The 8,547-nt window shown below is 37.5% G+C and overlaps 1 pseudogene; it reads left to right on the plus strand.

The window, feature by feature from the left end:
• The first annotated feature begins 471 nt into the window (after nt 1-471).
• LOC134297204 (U2 spliceosomal RNA) lies at nt 472-649 on the plus strand (annotated as a pseudogene).
• The last annotated feature ends 7,898 nt before the right edge of the window (nt 650-8,547 follow it).

An 8,547-nucleotide genomic window follows, 5' to 3' on the forward strand; every position in this document is an offset into this window, starting at 1 on the left:
CAACATCTGGATCATTTCATTCTGGAAAAAAGTCTTTACTATGAATAAAATAGGCCGCCCATCTTCCAAATTTGTCAGATTTGCCTCCCACACACCCTGAGAAAAATTAAGGGTATTTGTAACCCAAAATTATTATCCTAAAACTGAAGCTGCATATGGCCCACTGGGTCACATTTTCCAAAGCTGGTGGTCCAAGACATTTTCCCCACCAAATATTTACATGGTGTGATCATTGGCTTGCCATCCGCATTGTCTGACAAAGGTGGTGTTACAAAGGTATCTGCATAGATTCAGAGATTCTGTCCTTTGCACACTAACAGAAGGGCAAAATGTATTAATTCAATTAGAGGACATACAGCTCATGAACTTTAAGTAGTTCAGATTAGGATCCTTTTACTTCTCTATCTGCCTTGTGCAGCCTTGTGAAATAAAGTAGTCAAGCAATGCTATCTAAAACCACATAAATGTCATTTTGGTTCTCGGCCTTTTGGCTAAGATCAAGTGTAGTATCTGTTCTTATCAGTTTAATATCTGATACGTCCTCTATTTGAGGACTATATATTAAATGGATTTTGGTTGAGTCTTTCAGTAACAATTCAACAAGTGGCAGTTCTGAAACCACAATATCCACTATGAAAGGTGATTTTTATTCATATTTTTGAAGAGTATGCTTATGAATGTTTATCATGAAAGAAGGCTTTTTAAATATTTTTACTCTTTCCCCTTAACAATTGAAAGTCTGCACTTTGAGAGAACCCAGCCTGTTATTTTCAAACCTTTCTAGCCACCATAAAGTTTCATAACTATCCCATACATTACATTTACACACAAACACACACAAAAAGAAAAGAGTCAGCAGTTTTAATATTTTTTTTCTTTATACATTTTATGTTGTATGAGAAGTTATTGTGGAGGAAAACATCTTTGCTTTTATTGCACAATGCTGCTGCTACACAGTCTATTAGGAAGCACATTTTCATGGCATCGCAATATATTCCTATTTTTTGCAGCTTCTTGCAATCACCCAACTACTATTTTTCCCCTTTGAATGGGATAGTTTGCAAATGTGACCTGGTGAAATAATCTGGCAGTTAAAATGAGTCAAACAGGCAGTCTCCTTCACTTGAACTTCCTTATGACAACCTTTGAAACTGACAGATTAAAAATGATTTGGGGCTGTCAAAATACTATAGAGTTAGTGCTATAAAGATATGCAGAAGAACTTTACAAATTGGTAGACTGTTGGTTTACCATGGCCATTATCTTACTATACCCACTGCCAGTAAAATTAATAATGTCACAATCTATCATCAGTGTCAGGTGTAAATGACTTTAGCACATCAATAACTTGTTTACAATGATGTCTCTCCAGCATTTAAGAGGATGTATTGATTTCACAGTTTGTGCAGAAAAAGCACATATATACAATCCACATATTTTGGTGTAAAATGAGATTTCAAATAACCTAAAGAGTTAGAGGCTCAGGATGAAGCCATAAGATGGAATGACTTGTCATTTACAGGAAGACATGCAGTAATGATCCTTCTACGACTATAATATCGATGATCATATTGACTTTCATTCTACAAATGGCCACCAAGCACCATCCTGCAGAATGAAGATTTCATGAAAGACTGTAAAGCTTGCAATGATTTCTTTGTACATTTATGTTTTAGAGTAACTAAACAATGAAAAGATGAAAATACTTAATAGGCCATGACAAGTATGCTTAATCAAAATTTTCTTTCCTAACAAAAGCTGGAGAATACATACTGTACACATACATACATACGTACATACATACATAACAAATCCCTCCCAAAAGCAATAATGTTAAAATTATATGTGCAATGAATAGCCAGTCAATGGGGGAGTAAATCTTTAAAGGAGCTATTCTACTGTGCCAAACCTATATGGGGTTCAGCACCTTGGATAGTTCCTTTAAAGTTGGGATTAAAAAAGTAGATTCACCAATCCACTGATGTGGAAATTGCTAGCTGCCATTGCAACTGGCTACTATTTCCCTTACATCTGGTATACCGTATTTGTCAAAGTTTGTTTCATACCCTGGTATCTTGGATGGCAAATTGACAGAAAAGCTGAGGCCTAGCTGAGGCCTAGTCACCATCTGTAAATTGCTGATTCACCATGCAGCAAGCAGCTGATGGCCGATGCACTGAGGGCGAGTATTAAAGCATCTCACATGTACTGGTATCTTCAGGGAAACCTTCCAGCACTCTGTTAAGATAACAGAAATTCCTGACATTGCTTATGGGCCCAGCTATCCCAGTGGAAGAAGAATTCTAAAGCCCAGTATCCTGCGTTTGTGTGTGTGGCAAAGAGGAAGGTACAGCTATGTCTCTCCAGGTGAGCGGTGGATTGCCTTTTGAATGGCTGAATGCTCACAACTGCTCAACTTGGGCAGTGAAGCTAATGTATTTCTTAATTAAAGAGGACTTGTGGGAGATTGTTGAGAACCCACCGGCTGATGGTGCCGGCCCAGCAAATTTAAGAGCTGACCAGAAAGCAAAAGCTAATAGAAGATTCACAACTGGTCTACTTAAGGAATGCAACAGCAGCAGGAGATTGCTGGCAGAGCCTCAAGAATGTCTTCCAAACAGAAACTTCAGGAATTAAGATTATCCTATCATGCTGTCTTTATAATTTGATAGTGAGAAGGGATGAAAGTGTGGTTAAATACTTTCAAAAGTTAAGAACCTCTTTGCTGACCTTGAAGACAGGCGACATTTCGAGAGACCCACAAGGTTTTTGTGCTCATATCTTCTTTAGATAAGATAAATTATATAAGGAACAATTCATTTCAGCAAAGGAGATTGAAGAGACTATACTCGTAGATAACCTAAAAGCCGGGAAATCCCTGTGAATGGATAGACTGGGACCAGAATATTACAAAAAATTAAAAACAATATTAATACCTAGATTTAATTATACAATAATATAATAAAAGGTTAAAAGATCAATTCGTCATGATTATATTACTGTATATACTTGAGTATAAGCCGAACCTAATATAAGCCGAGGCACCTAATTTTACCACAAAAAACTGGGGAAACTTATTGACTCAAGTATAAGCCGAGGGTGGAAAATGCAGCAGCTACTGGTAAATTTCAAAATGAAAATAGATCCCAATGAAATTATATTGAGGCATCAGTAGATTAAAGGTTTTTGAATATTTACCGTATTTCAAAGAAAAACAGTAAACTAGATCTGTAAGTGGAAAAAATAGGGTCAACAAAAACAATATGGTATTAACAATATAATAATAATAATAATAATAACTTCATTTGTACCCTGCCCTATCTCCTCATGGGGACTCAGGCCAGCTTCCAACATAGTAACATACAAACATTCAATGCCTACATAAACAATGCAGAGCTAGATATTATAATCTATAATTATAATCTATAATTATATATAATAATTTCACATATGCATTTTCCTCCTGCAATATTTGTGTGATACCTCAGGCACCTTTGGCACCTGACCCTGTGGCCATTGCTGACTAGGACGAAGAAGACTTTGGTTTTCTTCCACGTCAGCAAGATTCAACTCCTTTCCAGATGCCTTCTATTGACATTTCCGAGCCAGCGCCAATTAAGGATGCCCTTGAAACAGTGCCGGCTCTCCCAGATTCTCCTGACGGGTTAGTGTTTGATCGCAGGGCTTTTTTGAAAACAGAGAGATCACAGAGACAAAGCTTGAGGAGAAGCGCCAGATTAGCGGAGCGTGGTGACTATGGCTAAGGTCAGTTCTCTTGGGACAAATTAGGGAGTCAGGCACCTGGCTTGGGGGAGCTTATGAACTTCAATGAAAGTATTGCGCTGGAAACTTTCCTTTGTGGTGTCAACGTTACCTCTTACTGAGAAGCATAATCGTCTCTAGCTCCTGAATTCCGAGCGGTTTGATGGTGTGCTTACTCCTGAGTAGACCGGGCGCCGGTCTACCTTCTTGCCCAAGTTTGGACTGCGTTTCAGCTCCAGCACTTCCAGCTCGTGCCTTGCCTTGAAATCCTGCTTTTGGACATTTACTCCAGAGAACTCATCTGTGCTACCTTGCTCTTTTTCCCCACTCAATACTCAAGCTGAGTTTGAGTGTGTTTCAGTTTCTGGACTTTGGACCTTAATATTGAACATAAGACTTTCACTTATTGGACTAATTTTGATCTTTCCTGAAAGGTCAACTGCTTGTTCAACTTTTCTGCTTATTTTCTTTTGGAACTTTATTTGCTTCAATAAAGATATTATATTGTTATTGGCCTCTGTGTTGGTTTTCAGTGCTTTCGCTGTTCAGGGGTGTAACAATTTGCAAGCCCTATATATTTATGTTTATATCTATCTAGAAATCTCTATGTGTGTGTGTATGCATTTCCCCTGCAATATTTACAATATTTTCATATATATCTATATAGACATCTCTCTCTCTATAATTATATATGTATAGGATTTGCAAAAACCTGCAAACATGTGAGGCAAAACTCCATATATAAAAGAATGTATACATATAGATACAGATATACAGGTACATGGAAATCTATAGATAGCTATATGTATATAGGATTTGCAAAGACTTGCAAACATATGAGGTGAAAATTCATATACAAAATTAATGTATATAGATAGATAGATACAAATATAAAGGTACATAGGGATTGCAAAGGCTTGCAGGGGAAAATGCGTATATATTGGTAGCAGAGATTAACAAATATTTCAGGGGGAACTGCTTTTATAAGATTAATGGGTTGTGAAAGAGTCCAGCATTATCCATTCTGGTAGTTGTTTGCAAAAAACAAGACTCCATTAGCTGTTTTTAATTTTCCCAGTAACTTCTTTATTTCAGTCACGCTGACAACTCAAATCCAATGGATCTCCCTCTTCTTCTACCACTCTCCCTCTTATCTTCCTTCCTTTACTTCCCCCTCCCTCCTTCCAATTACTCCACATCTGTCTCCGTGCTTGCATTAATTCAGCGTCCTTGGATTTTGCTGGTGTTTTAAAGGAACAGCTTCTTTCTATCTCCAGGGCGGGACCCTCCACTGTCGCCCCCTTACATGGGTATATATATATTCTTCTTCCTGACTTGCAAGGGCTTCTTTCTCTTTTCAAAGTAAAGTTAAAAGCGAGGGAGGCTTTGGAAAAATAAACACTGATAAAGGAGGGTAAGATGAGAGATAAATATATCATATATTGCAAGCAACTGGCCTCCAGGCTCCGCTGCGGCTTGACCTTGACCCGATTATAAACTGGGGGAGGCTTTTTCAGCTCATAAAAAGGGCTGAAAAACTCAGCTTATCTTTGAGTATATACAGTAATTTTAAACCCTACTAAGGACCCTACCAATCTTGGATCATATAGAACCATGTCTGTGATAAATCAATATGTAAAAGTATTAACTGCAATAATGCAAAAATAATGAATAAATTTCCATATAAAGTGGAAATAAATTTTGTAATACGAGAAGAAGTAAAAAGAATAGAATAAATAAATGTTACTGGTACAAATTACAAAAAGAGGTAGAATTAGGACTACCTGAAATTAAAAGTTATTATGAAGCAAACCAATTGAGACATGTGGTATAAGGGATGGTAAACAAAGCTGATACAGATTGGATGAAAACGAACACCAAAGATATAGAAATGAGATTACAAAATATATTTTTAAGGAATGCCCAAAAATGGAAATAAATCAAATGGGAAATGTACCATTAATATATATATTACAATATGGAATAAATATAAGAATTATTGAATTAAAGAAAATTCTAAAATAACACCAGTTATTATGGAGAGGAAATTTCCAAAAAAAAAACTTTAAAAATGGAATAGATAACAAGTTGAGAAGGAGGAGATTAGATAAAATTGGAAGCTGGATGGAACTAATAAAGGAGAAGAATAACATAAAGGAAATTTTAGGTGAATTAAATATATTGTAGTACTACTTGGTACAATTGGAGCAATTACTTAGATGCTGGAGGGGAAGGAGCTCGAAAGAAAGTCAGCTAACGAAATTTGAAAAATTTGAAAATATCATTCTTAATATAAAAATTACTTTGGTTAAAATTTCCATTTTAATTAAAGCTATCCTGCCAAACCAGGATAAATGTGCACTGTTGTATTCAAATGATCTTTTCTGTTTCTTTCTTCTAAATTTTTCCTTTCCATTTCATTAAAATCTATAGTTACTATGATTCCTAAGTATTTTATATTTTCTTTTGAAGTTGAGTTATATTAGGGTTATATTTTCCTTTGAAGCTGAACAGGGCATAGAGTTACAGCTTGTGCTGGATGGGGTTACAGTCCCTCTGAAGGTACAGGTTTGCAGCTTGGCAGTGATCCTAGATTCATTGTTGAGCATAGCTAGGAAAGCTTTTGCACAATTAAAACTTGTTGCACCGTACCTTGGGAAGCCTGAGTTGGCTACGGTGGTACACGCTCTTGTTATATCCCGAATAGACTACTGCAACGTGCACTACATGGGGTTGCCTTTTAAGACTGCTCAGAAGCTCCAACTGATCCAACGGGCAGTAGCCAGGCTGCTCACTGGAGTGGCGTAAGGGAACACATAAATCGCTCGCTATGCCAGCTCCACTGGTCCAATCTGCTACCGAACACAATTCAAAGTGCTGGCTTTAGCCTATATAGCCCTAAATAGCTCTGGCCCAGTTTACCTGTCCAAACGTATCTTCCCCTATGAGCCACTTTAGATATTAAGATCATCTGGTGAGGCCCTGATCTCTGTCCCGCTTGCTTCACAAGCATGGCTGGCAGGGACAAGAGACAGGGCCTTCTCAGTGGTGGCCCCTTGGCTGTGGAACCCCTCCCCAGCAACATTAGATCAGCCCTTCCCTTCTTCAGAAGAAAAGTAAAACTTGTCTCTGGGATCAGGCTTTCAGTTATTAGTACAGTGCAATAATAGACTTGGAATTATATATAATTAACGACAGAATGGCCTTGGACTATGATTTTCGGATGATGTGATTTTAATATTGAATGTAATGTTTTAGATGTTTAATATGTATTAATTTTAAGTCTGTCCATATGTATTTTAAGGCATCTAATAGTTGCCATATGTAAGCCACCTTGAGTCCCCTCCAGGGCAGAGAAAGGGGGGGGGGGTTGAAATAAGGTACATAAATAAATAATAAATAAGTTATCTTTATTGCCCTCTGATTTCTAAAATCTTCCTTTTCTTGTTTTTTATAGTTAAATAGAATTATTTCTGATTTTTTCAAGTTCATTTTCAGCCCTGTTATTTCTCCAAACTTCTTTATATGCTGTCTTATTATCATCATTTTGTCAGTTAATTCTTTCAAAGTTAAAATTGTATCATCGGCAAACAAACTAATTTTACCAGTGGGGCCGGCCCTGGCTCTGATGAACTGTGTTGAGCAGAGGCAAAAGGGACAGGCCCTGGAAATGGAGGGGGCAGGAGGTTAAGGCAGCAGCAACTTGGGGCAGGGAGGGAGGCCACTGTGTGTTCTGCTGCCTCTCATTTGCACATGTGTGCCCACACACAATCCAAGCCTTCTCTTTGTCTGTAATTGATACTTATTTCTTTCTTGCTTATATTCAGTACTTCATTATTAAATACTCATTGTAATTACTTAGAGGATTGTTATAAGTTCTATGTATTTGATTATTGTTCCAGATTGATTTGGATGTTTGTGCAGTTTTAAGGATTTTTGGATACATGGCACCATCACTTCTTGCCCACTGCCCTCCATTTGATATTACCCAGTCTTCTGGGTAATAGGCTTTATGGGTGCCCCCTTTAGCGTCCAGCACTCATTCCAGCTGCTGCTCCCAGCCTCTCCGGGGAGCCATATGTGGCATTATCGGCATCTCAGTCCTAGCTGATAGCTATTAGGAGTGGATGGTTATTCTTTTCAGTGTTGCAAGTTTTGGTGGGTGGGGAGCTGCCAGAGGCCTTCTTAGGCATCTCAGTCTCCATTGAGAGACCCCAAAAGCACACAGTGCTCCTTATTATAGCTACCTCTCCCCCTAATTTGATTACCTTTTACCAAGAAACATTTAAAATAGGTAACTATAATGTGTGCTTATTTTATTCCACTTCTGTTGCCTGGTCTCTTTATTCCTTAGGTTGGTCAGCAAATAACCTTATGCTTATATAAGAGAATGGTTAAGGGCAATTATTTTAGCTTTTGTTTTATAGCAAGAACAGTATGAAAGCAATACAAAAGTTTGGTACAGATTTTGGAAGGATTCCATTCTTGGGTTTTTAGAATCAGATTGATTGGTATTAACTGGTAACGCTAATTGGGTATGGCCTTACAATACTTTGAGTTAGGAGTATCAAATTTGGTTTTTGTAGCTAAAAGAGTAGAAAGCCAATATATTTTTTCAGGTAATACAACAATATAATTGTGGATCTGGATGTTCAGTAGGGTCCCACATGACTATACCATTATGACTAGCAGTATTAAACCCCATAGTTCAAGTTATCTGAAAGACCCTATTCTCAGTTACAAACATGCCCACATCTTGAGATCTTCAGAGAGGCCAATTTCCCT

Source organism: Anolis carolinensis, chromosome 2, assembly GCF_035594765.1.
Source record: "Anolis carolinensis isolate JA03-04 chromosome 2, rAnoCar3.1.pri, whole genome shotgun sequence".
Taxonomy (NCBI): domain Eukaryota; kingdom Metazoa; phylum Chordata; class Lepidosauria; order Squamata; family Dactyloidae; genus Anolis; species Anolis carolinensis.